General features: G+C 40.2%; 1 protein-coding gene across 1 annotated transcript in view; it reads left to right on the plus strand.

The window, feature by feature from the left end:
- Positions 1–16424, plus strand: part of GRM3 (glutamate receptor, metabotropic 3) — a 47167-nt gene that overhangs the window by 15834 nt on the left and 14909 nt on the right. The gene's annotated exons all lie outside the window — the stretch shown is intronic.

Below are 16424 nucleotides of genomic sequence, written 5' to 3' on the forward strand. Positions count from 1 at the left end.
ACAATCTTCATTTCAGTAGATGATTCCTAATAATTTTTCTATCATGCAGGGATTTTTTAAGCACTCAAGCATTTATCCATTCAGCATTTAGACATTAAGCAAAAATAACCACAATCTTTTTTTTTTCCAACAAAACTCCAAGAAAAAAAAACATTTAGAGACAACTAGAGAAAATAATTTTAATTTTTGATTGACATATCCTTTATATTTTTTATGAATTGGAAGTTGAAGCTGCTGGAGCTAGGAAAAGAAAAATTGACAACTTGTCATTTTGCAATTTTGAAAAGAGGAGCCTCTTTTTGGAATCAAATTAATTTGATTCAAAATCAACATGGAAATCTTACAAATTCTGGAGAGCTTTAGTTTCAGTTAATTTTAATTTCCACTTTAAAATGTTAAAAAACAGTTGAGTTCCTATTAAATGACTTTGCTCTGTATATATTGCTCCTCACTTAAAGCATGATTTGCTCATGTCATGCTTGTTATCAGTTGTTCCATTATGTGAATCCACGTTTTAATGTCAGTGATTTTTGAAAGCAGATCTGTGATTTTTATGTAGTGAGAGAATCAGCAAATCTCTTCTTTCAGAAAGGTGTGAAATTTTAATACAGACAAACAAGTCTTGTCTTTGCTTTCCATGGGACTAAGAATTTGCCTTTTCTCTTTCCTGGTTAAAGAAAGTCTCTGGGTATGTTGGCAAAATTTCAGGACCCTGCAGCATGGTACATTTGATCAGTGATGCTGGCATATTTCCAGCTTCAAATCTGAGAACAGATCCTCTGTACAGAGAGAGGATGGCATGGAAGCTCCCAGCCCATCAGGGACATTGCAAAGAAGTCAGACTAGGAATTTATATATTTCTTTAGCCTAGGTAGTGATCCACACCCACTAAAAAGAATCAGACAAGAAACAGAACAACAGATAACCGTGTTTGCACACACACAAACAGATATTTAAGCAACGGCTCCTCTGCTGAAAGGCAGAGAGAGATGAGCCCTGCCTGCACAAACCTGTAGCTCACTATGCAAAAAACCCAACATATGGCCCTGAAGTTTTTCTCCCAGCTTCCACGATGGGTGGGTGATGGTGCATTGCAAACACACCAGTAAACTATAGGGTGCATTTATATGACTGGTGTGGGACTGTGCAGTTTTAGACATTTACCCCACGTACTTGAATTAGCTTTGGTGTGTCTCTGATTGCAGTTAATGGAGGGGATCAGCACTCACAGGCTGTGGTTCAGCCCATGTGAGGTAGCCCACAAGAGACATGATTTGCCCCTACATCTCTTACTATTGACTACAGATGGAGCACAGAACAACTCAGATTTTCACTTGCCATTTAGCTGAAAGCCTGAAGCAAGACTCTCAGGCACAGCAATAATGGGATCTGTAGGGAAATACTCAGGAACCAACTAACAGCAGGTTGGAGCAGAGGAATGGTCAGGATTTGTGCACTCTCATGCTGCCACTGCCGCTGACATGCTCTGTGACAGGTATTTCATCAGCATCTCTGGGGTCCTACTTGTTTCTCCCTTTTCATTAAATTGAAATAACTCCATAGAAGTGCAGTGTGTCACGAAGGCACTATGAGATTTCATTCTTTATTGTCTGTGAGATACACCAAGCACATAATTTTCTTGAAAATCAGAAAGATGTATATGACAAATGTCATGATATCCTGAATCTGTTCAGTAAGGGAATAAAAAAGACGCCTATGCTTCATTCCCACCTCCAGCAGCAGCATCTGAAAATGCAAAGCCCAGCCCCTAGATAAACACACTACTCCATGTCAGTGCTTGTTTGGTTTTTCAAAGAGATATAAGCTGGTTCATCTTCTTGATCTTCCCATGCTCTGCGCTCTCTCCTGAGGGCACAAGTGCAGGACTTGATGTGTTGAAGATGATAAAGAGATGCTGGTTCAAGAGGCTCTTAGCTTGTATTATCAGAACAACAAACAAGTGCTGTACAAAAGCAAAGGGCTACATGGGAGAGTACACAGAGTAAACTCAACTCATTGGCAGCACCCAGCCATTGCTTGGTGGTGGGCAGTATGTGAAGGAGACTCTCTGCAGGGCTGAGTCTAGGGAGAAACCCCAACCAAGTCAGAGCTCCACATATCCAGAAGCTTCCCTTCTTTTGGGAGATGGAAGGGCCAGTGCAGCAACCAGCTCTGATAACAGTTTTAGATCCTTTAAGCCACTGGGATGAAACAGAAAAGCAGCGTTATCACTTCCCACAGCTGCTATGGCAGGCCTCACAACATTTGACACATGCCACGACAGTGAAAGGGTGTCCATCCCTTGGGATAAAGTGGCAGGGTCATCAGATCAGATCCCTTTCACTTCCAGCACTCAGTCAGTCAGCTGGAAGGTCCTCCTAGCCTCCCTTGTGTTGCTTATTTGTAAAATAAACCAGAGCATCATTTTCAGCTGAAAGTAAAGCCTTTATGGGCAGAAGGCATCTAATATCTCGTTAATCATAGCAGTCTTAAAAGTGTAATTCATGATTGAGTTGTGGCCAGTGAAACCAAGGAAAACACAGAGAAAATTCCTCAAGATGTTCATTAAAAATATACATGAAAAAAAGATGTCTAGGATTTATAGGAAAAATTAATGCCTTTTTCCTGGGACCACAAACGTGTCATAGAATTTAAAACATTGAAAGCAGCTAAGAGCCAGTCTCTGAAAGCACACTTGAGACTTGCTATTTCAGAGCAGAGGAACAATTGAACCTGCGCAGTATTTTCACATATTTCTCTCTATATTAGACCTACATCAGTGGTGCACACACACACACAGAGCTGTAGCAAGATTTTGAAAGCCTGGTTTTCCTCATGACCCCTCTATTTTCTCCTTCCTCCAGCTGCCTCTTTGCAGACCTAACTGCTGATGGGGATCTACAGTTCCTTTCCTTTGGGTAAATTTAAACCTCTGGGAGGTTTCTGGTTAGAAACCTCTGCTGAAGCTTTTAATATGCATGTATATTCATATATTTATGTATTTTATTTCTATACATATCTATTTTATACATATATATTTAATTGTGTATACTAAACTTTCAAAATATACAGAATCAGACAGTTGAAGAATAAATCAGGTTGGAAGGGCCCTCAGGAGGTCTCTAGTCAAACCTGCTGAAAGCAGGGTCAGCTGCAAGATCAGACCAACTTACTCAGGGCTTTGCAAACATAAAATGGCTGAAATTGTTTAAGTTTGAGGCATCATGCTGGCAAACAGTATGATCTGCTCCCTAGATGCATTGTGTATCACAAACTGCAACATGTAAGCTGGATACCTGTGCTGGCAGCAAGATACAGACATTGTCGTCTCTAGGGCACAACTTCCAAATTAAAATTTCTCTTACCATTGTGGCAGGTCAGTGACCTGCCTGCTAATGGTGTCTGATATCTAGCTGGAGACCATCAGAAAATGCTGCTTTTTCATGCTTTCTTTTAGTATTAATTAACACCAATAGGCCTGAATGAGCAAGAGCAGAGGTTAAACTGTGTTCTTACCTCTTGAGATAAGCTCCAATGGCAGAGGCCAAGGTGTGTTGGACCATTGCTTCCCAAATAACTCAGACACAAGGTACTTCTGCCTGCTGCCACCACTCTCCTGCTTGACCTGGGCACTTATCTCCCATAGACAAAAAGATGGGTGTCCTGGTTTGAGCCAGGATGAAGCTAGTTTTTCTAAAAAGAAAAATTGGCTTCATCCTGGCTCAAACCAGGACAATGGGAAATGCAGCATTAGCAAAACACTGAGCGGCAACAACTTGTCTTCAGTCCTCAGAAAGACTGGAAGTATGTTGCCTTTGGCCACTACCCAGCTGAGTTCCTGGAAAGTTTGAAGTAACCACAGGCTAGCAATGACCTCATAATTGTAACAGCAGCATATTTAGGTGAAGGTGCTTCAACATCCCTAAAATAAGCAAATAGCTCTCCATCTTAGTTTCATCTACTTAAATATGACCCACCATTCCAGCTGAACTATGAAACTATGAACTATGTAGTCTGTGCCTTGTATATAACTTCTAGTCTGCTGCTTTGGTCGTATTAATAATGTGGCCTTCAGGCATCTTATAAATCTCTAGATTGCACAGTGCCTGTGAGGATGAGATTAGACACCCTGTGTTTACAGAGAAACACGTAACTGAAAAACTGAGCAATGATTTTCTATCCGATTGCATATTTGAGAGACAGAAGGTTTGGTAACCTAATTTCTCTAAATCTCAGACTTCTGTGTTAGCCTGCTGCTTGTTTTATAATAGCTATTATTTCATCCTTTGTTTCTCTGGCAAATTTCATGTAGATTCCAAACACTGAGGGTCTGCACAGTCAAAGTGCTCAGAGGAGTAGGGAGGCTTGCACAGCCTTTTCCTCTCCCAGCCATGCACACTCACCTTTCCAATCCCACTGGTTTCTACAACAGGACAACAACTCAGGACATGCCATGGGACTATAGCCACATGGAACTGAAAAGATGCCAAGTCTGATTTTTTTCTCCTTATGGACTTGAAGAACAAGTTATGTGAGAAAAGAGCTTGGTCAAGTATTCCTACCCCTTACATGTTAGCATCTAATTTGGCTCTGAAAAGCCAATGAAAGGACCAGATTCTGCTCTGTTACCTCCTAGAGCACTCTAGCACTTCCAGAAGTTATCTGTTAGTCTCACTTGCCTTCTGAGGTGCCATTTGAGGGGCTGAAAGGGACAGAGGTCGTGCTTAGAACATGACCATGGCAATGTTAATGATGACGAGGACATACGAAGGAGATTGCGTAGGGACACACTGAGTATGTGTGACACACTGAGGAAATAAATTACTTTTTTTAGTAATCCAAATGTATCCTGGACTTCCAGTGAGTCCCCAGGAAAATGGTTTTCAAAAGGTGATGAAGGAAACAACAGAAAATCAGATAAATGCAGATGTCTAATTCCAAAGATACTAAACACCACACTATTTTTTTTTTTTTTTTGCCAAACCTCTATTTTTTGTTGTCAGCTAAAAATTAAACTAGAAAGGCAGAACTGAAAACATAGTCTGTAAAAAAGTCTCTTTTCTCCTGAAACGTCCTTCTTATCACCACATTCCTGGGAGGCATGTTTACTTCACCCAATAGAGCACAGTGCAGAGATATTTCCAGGCTAACTCTGACTAAACGGGATCTGATACCAAACCAGTAAAGCTGGATTAACATGACACTAGACTTCAGCCCAGCCTGGTGCTGCAACCTAGACATCGATCTTGAGCTGAATCCTACATCACCTTCACGTGGCATATTCCCAGGCAAACCAGCCACAAACTGACTGCTGTACTTGTACTCGTTAAACTGAACCCAGATGAGCATGTGAATCTATTTTAGTTTTCTGAGAAGCCTGAGCTAGTCCCTTCAAACTTGTCTCTACTCATTTTTGACTCCCAGTGCAGAAAGAACCAGCTCAGTGAAAGTCAGGTTTCCTTCTGTCAAAAGGAGAAAGGAACTCAGCCAAACCTCAAAATATCCCTTCTGTAAATTTTTGCACTAACAAACATATTTTCCCAGATATTCACCTCTGTGTAAATGGTCTCATGAATGAGAAGTACTTAGTGTAAGAATTTCAAAGTAATGACTGAAAGGATTTTCAGACTCTATCACAAAGGCACCTTTCTTATTCATGCAAGTCTTAGTATTTTAATTAAAACAAAAAATTAAGAAACAACTGGCTCTGCATTTTGACAGAGGAAAAACTCCTTTTATGTATCAGTAGTCTTCACAAACAGACCTTATGCACAATATGCATCAAATGCAAAGTGGATGGACCTGGCAGACAAAGGTGTTGAAGGGTGACTTTCTTTCATTTCCCCATTTGTTAGAGCCATGTTTCTAAACAACTCTAAAAGCATCTCACAGATTATGTACTTTGGCATCACTGCAATATTTATGGCTATTTTGTTAGCAGATACAGAATATAATGTAGAAAGATATTTCATTGCTGTTATCTGGGTGAGTCATTTCCTTTTGTTTCCTTCTTCCTGCCACTTAAGTGTATTTTGTCTGTGTATATAACCAGTGAACACAAAGAATACTAAAATTGTTCAAGGCAGGGGAATGAACACACATATTTATTCAAAGGGGTATCAGAAACAAAGTCTCTTCTCATTAAAAATGTCCACAAAATCCATGCTCAGACACAGGAGTGGTCCTTTGATTTGCTTTCTCACTGTTTGCTCCTGCCATGGAGCAATATGTCAACATGTCATGGTTTGGGCCCAACAGGATGACAAGGAAACAGCCCCATGGCCACTCACTCAATTTACACACACACACACACGCACACACACACACTGGGATGAGGAGGACAAAGCTTATGGGTTGAGTCAAAGGACAAGGAGGGATCTTCACCAATTAAGGTCTCAGGCAAAACAGACTCAATTTGGGGAAAAAATAATATTTTAATTTCACACCAATCACACATACAGGACACAGACAACACAAAAAGCAGGGCTTGCATATGTTACCCCACCCCTCCCTTCTTCCCCAGACCAAATCACTTTGTCCTGGTTTCTCTCCCTCCTTCCCCCCAGCGGCACAGGGGGATGGGGATGGGGTTTAGAGTCAGTTCACAGGCTGCTGGTTCCTGCTGCTCCTTCCTCCTCAGGAAGAAGGATTCCTTACAGTCCCTCCCTGCTTCCCCACGGGGTCCCTCCCATAGGAGAGAGTCCTCCACGAACCTCTCCTTCAGGAGTCCTTCCCACCAGGTCCAGAGCTGCTCCAGCCTGACCTTCCCACAGAGTCACAGGCTGCTTCGGGAACAAACTCCCCTGGCACTGGGGTCTTCCAAAGCTCTGCAATCAGAGTCCACTGGCAGCCTCTGGCCACAAAATCCAAGTCCACTGGCCAAGGTCACCCCTCCTGGCACCTTCAGAGAATGTTCCACCACATTCCTCCATGAGTGCAGGGGGACAGCTGCCATCTCACCATGGGTTGCAGGGAAACTTCTGCTCGAGCACCTTCTTTCCCTTCTTCCTCACCAACCACCAGCACTGCTCTCCTTCCCCAGCTCAGCTCTTCTCCTTTTCTTTAAGTGCTGGCTCTGCTCAGGTCTCGTTTCAGTTCTTTAGTATGTTAATGACAGAGGATCATCTATTGTCCCTCTAATGGCTCTTTGGCTGGGTTTGGAGCAGGGGGAGCTTCTCAGATTCTTATCGGAGCCACTCCTGGGGCCCTTCCCTGGCTATCAAAAAACCCATCAAACCAGAACACAATATCATCTCAGTTGCTCACTATTGGGATGTAAAGAAAGGCTTCAGCACTAAGCCAGAGACAACATTATCTCCAAATATTAGTCCTCAGGCTTGAGTCACGTAAATAATAAAATAGTTAAAAAGACCATAAAGTTGTCTTGTAGGGTCTCCATACCAAAATTCACTCTCTCCTTAGTGCATAGAAAGAAGAGCACAGAGCTAAAAGGAGTGGTGATAAAAATGGTGGTTGAAACCACCGAGTAAATAGAAAGCAGAGGTTTATGTACCTCACAGTCTGAAAGCCCCTGCCCCCTCAGTCTTGCATCCTCTTGTCGTCTCCTACAGTTTTGCTTTTCTTGTTACAAGCCCATCTTTCTACTTGCAAAGATGTGAATAATCTCATCTCTTCTAGACTAATGGCACATTTACTTCTAGCACTTCTCCTACAGAGGAAATTCAAGAGCGCATTTGAAGGCTGAGAGATACTCACTTTCCAAAAATGTATGTGCAATTGCTCCTCAATTCAACATGGGTCTCATGCAGTACATTATTTGCCTGCTGCTACATATGGATTCCAGACGATTTGATGGACAACAGAATAAGCTAATGCAGCAGTTCCTTTGTGTGCATGAAATATTTACTTCTGCAGTTGAAATATGAGGCTCAGCTAAGAAAACACTGTTGTTTTAGCCAGAGGAGGAATTGCACTGTGCTCAGTGGAGACAGGGAAACAGTGTAAGAAAGCTGAGCAAAACACAGCCTTGAACAAAGTCCTCACACAGAATATATGTGACACAGAAGTCCCGTGTAACTGTAGCTGAGCACATATGGCCTTTCAGGGTGGACTGCAATTCCCAATGGTTGCATCTGACACCACTTTGACTCAGTATCAACCACACTGTTATATGGGAGGTTTGGATCAGAAGACACTCACACACACACTCATAGGGGACCTCCCCATTCTTTGAAATTCAAATTTACTTAACTGAGTTCTGCAGCAAAATATGTTGCCTGAGGTATTTTTCTGGAGTTTGCATTTTTAACATTGAACAACCAATCAAAAAGCAGCAATCTCTTTCTGCCAAAGGGGAGGAAGAACCTCCTGGTGTTTACGTAGCAGCACTGTTGAGTTGCAGCATCCACAACCAAGAGACAATCCCAGAGTGATTCTTCTCTCAGTTTTCTCTTTGTTCTTTTTCTCACAGAGGCTGATGATGTTCTTGTAGCTTCTTGTTCTCTCTTTTATCTTTTCACCATACACAGCATGGTTTGCATATGCTGTATACGTGCCATTCTTTCTATTGATTGTGCCCTAAAAAACATCCCAACACTGTTGCCAAGGTTGGATTTCTTAAGTGATCAGTAGCTGACTGTTTGTATGTAGTTCTGGAGCCTCAAGCATCTTCCTGTGCTTCTACTACAGAACTCTTCCCCTCTCTTCCTGTGGGAGCATTCTCCGTGTCTCTTTATCTTTTGTAGTAGGTCTTAAACTTGCTACAAAACACTAGAAAATGCTTGAATGTATGCAGAAATATGTAGAGTGGGTTTGCTGGACTCTTCTAGTCTATGCAGCAATGACATGGTTGACTGCAACAAGAGAAAATTGTGCTCTTGTTACTTCCCTTGACATAAATCACTTTACACCCTGTGCCCCATAAATAAATTTTACCAATAATTTCTTCAGAAGTAGAGTTTTTTAATATCATTTACCTGTGGCCCTGATGAATGGGGCAGATGATCACTGCACCAAGATCTTGATGCCAGCTTGATACTGGAGATTGGCCCACTGTGCATGTGCAGATCATCACTAGACAGTGGCAAATAAGGCACTATATGAAGCTGCTATAGGGACATTACCAAAATGTACTGAAAAAGTCTGTTAAACTTCCTCTATTACATTTGTACATCTATTGGAATAAATAGCTAATGGTTCAGCGAGAGAATTTTTTAAAATACTCTTTAAAGGCTCTTTAGAGAAGAAAATATCTCAAGTCACATAAGGTTTGAGGTAGTGCTGGTAATGTCCCTTCTAGATCTCTGAAACACTTTATCAGTCTAAGCCTATCTATGTGTCTCTGCTTCCACCATTAAACAGGCAAATAAATCAACATTTTCTCTGTACATTTTCCCCTGATTGCTGAGTCCAGTGATTGCTGTTGCTGTTGCTGAACTGATTCAGTGGAGCAAAACATTAGCAAGAATAATTCTGTGCTCTCAGCTTTATCTTTTCTTCCTGAGAGCAGAAGAATTTGCAAGAATTAATACGACATGCAGCTTGCACATTGTAGGGTAATGCATGTCAATGAACACTGATCATGTTGGGAGAGATGTGCTACCTGTGGAACTGGTATATGATATGCATGAATAACCTTAAAAGCCAGGAGTTGTTGTCCTTTATCTCACTATGGTTTTGCTGAAATTCATTGTTGCAAGTAGCCCAGCTTCACCTCTCCATTGGCTGACACAGCCTTGGGTCAGTCATGAGATAATACTCTATTTACTGACTTAACCTGTCATTTTAGTAGATGTGCACTTTTTAGCCACCTCTTTAGAATATTAAAATGAGTAAAAAGAAAATCCAAACTCAAACCTTTAAAAAAAGGAGATGAGTCACATACAATGTGTGTGGTGAGCCTTGCTTGAAGCTTTAGTTTGATGATTTCTCCATCAATGGTCAAAGTTCAAGCCAGCCAGGTTTCTTATCTTCTTTGACACAACCTGCTTTGTAGCCTAACAACTGGAGAACTGCTGATGGAGGAAGCTACCCACCTTCCTGATGGCAACTCAGTTTAGCCAGAACCCATATTTGGAGGTGCCTGTTTCTCTCAACTGACTATAGGATCTCTGTAAGAAAACTTCATTCCCAATACAGACACTCCAATTAAGTTTAGCTTAAAGAAATACAGGCCACTTTTTTCATGCACATATTATATTCACACAGAAAACTGAACCACTCCAGAATCTGGCACCATAGGATATATGAAACATTAACATTTCAACCTGAACCCCAACTCTTCTTTGTCTTCCACCACGGTTATGCCAGATGTCCCAAACACTATAACTGAGCCATACAATATGTCTGAGCATAAAGGTTTCTCTGTGTGTTTCACTGTAGCATTGTTTCTTTTTTCCAGGTCTGAAGCATCCTACAACTCCTTTTTTACCCCACAAAATGTTCAATACATTGAGGTTCAGTTATTTGGAAAAAAATGCTTTCCTTTGAATTCACTATTTATATTTTCCTACTGGAAATGCAATTTCATTTTGCAAACTACCTCATTATTAGCAATTTGTAGGGTGATTGCTGAGAGTTTTCAGTAGCTCCTTAACAAAAATAACAGCATAGAATCATAAGATTCATAGGAAGAGGCAATACCTTTATTAGACTGCCCACGTATCTGGAAAAAACAAAGAAGCTTTAGGCATAATAGCTCTTTGCCATATTTTGTCTTGCATCTTGATCAGACCTTGTGTTTCTAAACTATATGCTTTTAAAGAAGGAAAGAAAAAACTCTCAACAATCACTCTGCAAATGGATAGTAATGAAGCTGTTTGCAAAGTGAAATTGTGTTTCCAGGAGGAAATAAAAACCTGGTATACTGAACTTCAAGCAGAGCTGTTCCTTCAAAATAATTTAAAGTCATATATATTGAGTCATTTTCCAGATGACCTAATGAAGTGAACTTCTGCCTGAAAGCTTGTGCACTTCTTCCACCTATTGACTTGTCTAATAAAAAATACTGCCTTTCTTATGATCATCACAACTACAGTATTACTACTCCTAAATAATAGTATTGCATTATAAGTAATCAAATCTACATCAGCCTAACCTATTTGGGAGTGTCTACATATCAAGTCAATTAGGAAATAACAGCCAGAGGGTGTATTTCAAGGTTCATTTGGTTTTGATCTCTAAGGACAATCTATCTAACTAAATTATTCAGAGCACTCTCTGGAAACACCTCTCTAATCCTCAAGTCCCCACAGAGGGGGAAAGTTTTTAACCAACTTCCTTTAATATCATATTAACTGAATCTATTCATATTTCCTCCAGGCTGACAAAGGAGGACAAAAAAAGTAGGGTTAGGTATTCAACACTTCCTTAGCCATCAGCTACTAAATGCAATCTGGGCATGGAATTAGCACATCATGGAATAGTGCCCCCAAAAAGAGAAAGGTTCATGATTTTGTGAAATAACTGAATTGCTCAATTAGTCCAAATGTTAATTCTAGGAAAATAAAAGCACAGTTTCAACCTCCTTTATCTTCACCCCAGATGCACTGAGAAAAGAGGGGTACAGCACCACACCAGTTCCCAGCACTGAGGCTAAATGAGAGTGTTCCTCATGCAGAAGACCAAAGTAGATATGGGGAGCTCATAACCCTGGGACTGGAAGAAAGTCCCCCACAAAATCTCCAGTGAATGTTCAGCAACTCTCAGATAACTCACCAGTCGACTCATTTTTTTTCCTCAGACCAGAACACTTCAAGGGATACCAAAGGCCAGCCCAGACTTTACAGTTCAAGCTCCCCTGTTCCTGTGTTGTCACCCTAACAGTGACCATCATTCTTTATAATTGAATTGAGCTCCCCTTGCTTCTGTTTACAAAATAACTGGTTGGCCTGAGGGAGGAGTTAGGGAGTTTAAAGTCATGGTTTAATTTCCTTTGTAATTGCAAGTTGATTGCCAGTATAAATAACCTAACACACATTTTGCCTCTTGTGCCAGCTATTTCCTAAAGTGGATAAACTTAAATTAAAACAGTGATATCTATTGAAAGGCATTGCTATGTTCAAATCTCACAAATCATTCATATCAATTATCAACTTAGCAGATTTCTTAAAAAAATGACCAACACCTTGGATGCTTTTACAGGAATGTTTGATTTATTTTAAAATTGGATTCACAAAAACTAGAAAACTTCAAGTGTTCTTAATTTCAAAGAATATGCCTTGTCTTTTTAAGGATAAATATAATTACTGCAAAACATTTATGTTTCCTGCTTTCCCTGTCTCAAAATCTAAATCCCTTAAGAAATCAGAAAATATCTTTTTCAATTCCTTAAATTTCCTTAAAAATATGTCTGATTTCATAACTTCCTGGATGAAGGGTTCTACCTTGGCATTTACTTCATTCTCCCCAAGTCCTAAAGACCATACATATGATCAAGGGTCACACAAAATGTTCAGAGAGTTGGAGAACCTCTTGTATGGGAAATGACTGAGAGATTTGGGGCTGGTCAGCCTGGAGAAGAGAAGGCTCTGGGGAGACCTTATAGCAGCCTTTCAGTACCTGAAAGGGCTACAGGAAAGCTGGGGAGGGACTTGTTACAAGTTTTACAAGGGCATGCTTGAGAGTATGAGGGGTAACAGCTTCAGACTAAAAAGGGGTAGATTTATATTAGTTGTTTAGGAAGAAATTCTTCACAATGAGGGTGGTGAGACACTGGAACAGTTTGCCCAGGGAAGCTGTGTAATGTTCAGTGTTCAATATGTTCAATGCCAATGTCTTTTTTGGTACTTTTCAAGATAAGACATTATATCATGCAGATGAGCCTGTTGGACAAACACGCCATATCCTGTTGTTTTATTATTATCAAAGCTCTTTCTTGCAGAGCTTTAATAAGACATTGCTTAGGATATGTAACAGGAAGGAGTAGGGGGCGTTTAAAAAAACTATATTTTTCTGTTACATAAACAAATGCCTTGTTTTTCAGTTTTAAATCAGAAGTTCAGAGTTTTTGCAGCACCATCTAGTGAGACTAAAGAGGTTTTACTCAACTTTTCAGAAATTCCAGTCTGTTCCCTCTTTACATTTGCATTTCTTTTTAATCATGATGTCCTTATAGTCTATTGGCTGAAAGTCTTTGGGGCCAACAAGCTGCCGAAGAAGGTGCCTTTGGTGCACACAATAGTCCTTTATACATTTCTTTCTGAACCGCATGAAATCCCACAGCTTTGCAAACTGCCGAGCTGAAAAACTGCAGAGCTTTCATCAAGCCTTGTTATTAATGCATTGCCTCCCAGCTAGTGAGCTGTGCCTCTGATCTGTGCCTTGTTTTGAAAGAATACACACTGAAAGCAAAGAGCAGATGCGTGTTTTATTGGAGATGAAGGGTGTTCTCAGATGTAGACATACCTGTCATCATTCCTACCAGGAAGTGTTGCAGATGATGTTTTCTATAAGACAACATCTATACACTCAGCTCTGTGCCAGACACGTGCAAGACTCTGTATGCAAAATATCCTCCCTGGCCCAGAGATGTTACTGGCAAGCAAAACTCAACTGATTCCAAGCCAGTTAAGATGACACTCATATTTTCCTAGGGTGCTTTGTCTCTTAAAAGTTTCCTTATGCCTAATTAGGAATCAAACTTCTTTGTTTTCTTCATCTACTCATGCCTGCTTAAAAATCCAGGAGGACTTTCATTCAACTGAGACAATGTGTGGAATCAGAAGTAATTTTAAAAAATATTTCCCACACCACCCCTTAAAATGGTAGTTTTGACCAACAGGAGAATTAATCAGATTCTGAATTTTTTTTCTGAATTCTTTCATGTCATCAAGAGCTGTACATATATTTTTTATACCAAAAATAATAAAAATTTCCAAATGAAAGGAACTCACCTGCTTCTAATTGTACATAAGGACATACTAGAAAGTTATGTGATCTTTTTTTTTTAAAAGCTGATCACACTGTAGGAAGAGAGAAACAAAATTATACTACTCACTGTATAAAAGCTACGTTGTTCTATATTCTTGTCCATATCTGCTACTGAAACACTTGTAGAACTACCCAGCCTGTCCTCTCTTATCTGAAGCTGAAGGAATTTGTCCTCCACTCGCACAATGGCATCCTCTCCAGTCTGCTGCACATTGTGCACCTGAGTGCTTCTCCTGTTCTCACAACTGTCACTGCTGTTGCATCTTCATTTCTGAGCTGCTGCAAGCTGGAGCACAAAGCATCACTGGTTCATCTTTGAGTCTCTTTTCATTATCCTTTCTTTTCCTTGATATCTTCTTTTATAACATTTATCTTGGATAATTGCTTTGCGTAAAAGTAATTCATCTGGTGGACTTCAAGGGGAAGAGAAGATTCAAAGATATTGCTCAAAGGAGACAAAGTTTGTATTGTCTTTCAGATATCCTTTTAGCTAACAGCATTGGTAGACTCAGAGTTTTATCTGTCATCTCCCAAAGGATGAATTAAAAACAGCTTAGATGCAACTCTGAAAAAGACCTGCTAGATATATGTTATAAAGATTGTAGGTTTAGTAAAACTAAATTACTAATTTTAGTAAAACTAAAATTTAGCTAGAAGAAACTTCTCAGAGTGACTTGTGACATGGCCTGACTTTATATCTGGGAAAATCGTCTATCAGTGCACAAAAAAATATACTTCGTACTCTAGGACAGAAAGTCCTGTCTTTGTGGGTTATTACATTCATGCCTATAAGCATCTTATTTTTATTATTATTACTATTGGACCATATTTTCTGAAAACCTGACATTTCAGAACTGGTTCTACAGGACCTGGAATATCTTGATAAATATCAGTTAAAATGCCTGAGTGATTTTATACATAATCAGTAGATATATTAATTGCTGCCACCCTGTGGGCTCATTTGTAGGCTTTGGCTCACCATACTATTAATACATCACTGTTTGGTTAAATTACTTCATCCTCTCCATCTGACACATTGTGATTTATTTTCCTCTATCAGCAGCCACAAACAACCAACATTTCCAGCTATGAGCTGTGGTTGACCTAAAACATACTGTCCTACAAAAAACTTTACTTCATATTTGTAGCATGGGAACAGCCTCACGGAAAGCAACATACACTTGAGCTTCAAGCTAACTACACATGGGATAACCTGCTTTGCCTTCTGTCCATACCTGCAAAGTCTAAAGCAAATACTTTGCTCTATTTAAATGACAACTAAGAAATTATTAAATTATTAAGCATGTTACACAGGGGGGATTCTGTGAGAAGTGCTGATACCTCTGACCCTCAGGTAACCTGCACCAGGGTACTTGTGCACAGGAAGCTCTGCAATTGACAGAAGATAAATCATGCAACAAGTTTGCAGGTTGTTTTGCTTACCTGTGGCTCCCCTGGTGCCAGCAGAAGTCACAGGCTCTTGGAACACCTGTCCTGGCCTGTAAAACACTGAAGTGAATAAATTGGCTCTTAAAACTGGACTGCTGTGTTAACAGCTTCTACAATCTATGTAAGTGTTATGAATAATGAAATAAGGCACTGGCAGTGACAACATATAATTGAAGAGTTGTTAAGTGATGCATTATAATTTCCCTTTAAGGCTGCTCCTGGATAAGAGATCTCGCATGGCTGTGTCTGAGGAGGTAGAAGTAGAGGAAGGGAAACTGCTTAATATTTTTCTTGTTGACCTGTATTTTGAATTTAGCTATCTGTTTATTTTAGAGCATGTTATTTCCAGGAGGACTGACCATCTGGGGGAGTATTATGCTGTCCTTAATGTTTGTAGACTGAAAGGTCTTGTTGGGCTGAGAAGTGGTACAACTGGACGTCACCAGTGGGGAAAAAAAAAATAATTAAAAAAAAAGAATAAATAATCCTCTTACACATTCCTGGGTTGCTCAGACCAAGTCTATAACCCTGCAGATCAAGCCTGTCCACCACTGTAATTGACACAGGTGAGTTGGTACAGAGCAGGAGTCTGCAGGGATGAGAACAGGCAGAGTCTTGGCTCAAACCCAGCAGAGACTAGAGCTGGTCATAAGTTATCTTCCAGCCTTGCCTTAAGATAAGAAGAAAGAGTGGAAAGAAATGCACTCCAAGTCCAGCACCTGGGGAGATGCAGGTTATGCATCAATCCTTCAATCAGGGCTTTTGTGCCAAAAACCATTGTCCTTTTTTTTTTTACTGACCTTAATGGGAGGGCTGAAAAACAAAGTAACACCCTGCAGGAATATCAGTGAAAGAATCTGGTCTCAGTGCTTTATAGAAGCAAAATAAATCTACTGCAAGAAATCCAAAATATGTGGAGTGAAGTGAAGGAAGTTATTACATCCTCATATGATATTGCTCGTGCTCAAGCACAGCATGGGCACAAATGCAAGGAAAAAGATTTATTCCAGCAATGACAGTGGAACCACTTGTGTAACCAAAGAAACTGAGGAATGAAATCACCTCTATTGCTCATAAATGGCAAA

This window comes from Chaetura pelagica, unplaced genomic scaffold (genome assembly GCF_000747805.2).
Source record: "Chaetura pelagica isolate M959 unplaced genomic scaffold, ChaPel_1.0 scaffold66, whole genome shotgun sequence".
Lineage (NCBI taxonomy): Eukaryota > Metazoa > Chordata > Aves > Apodiformes > Apodidae > Chaetura > Chaetura pelagica.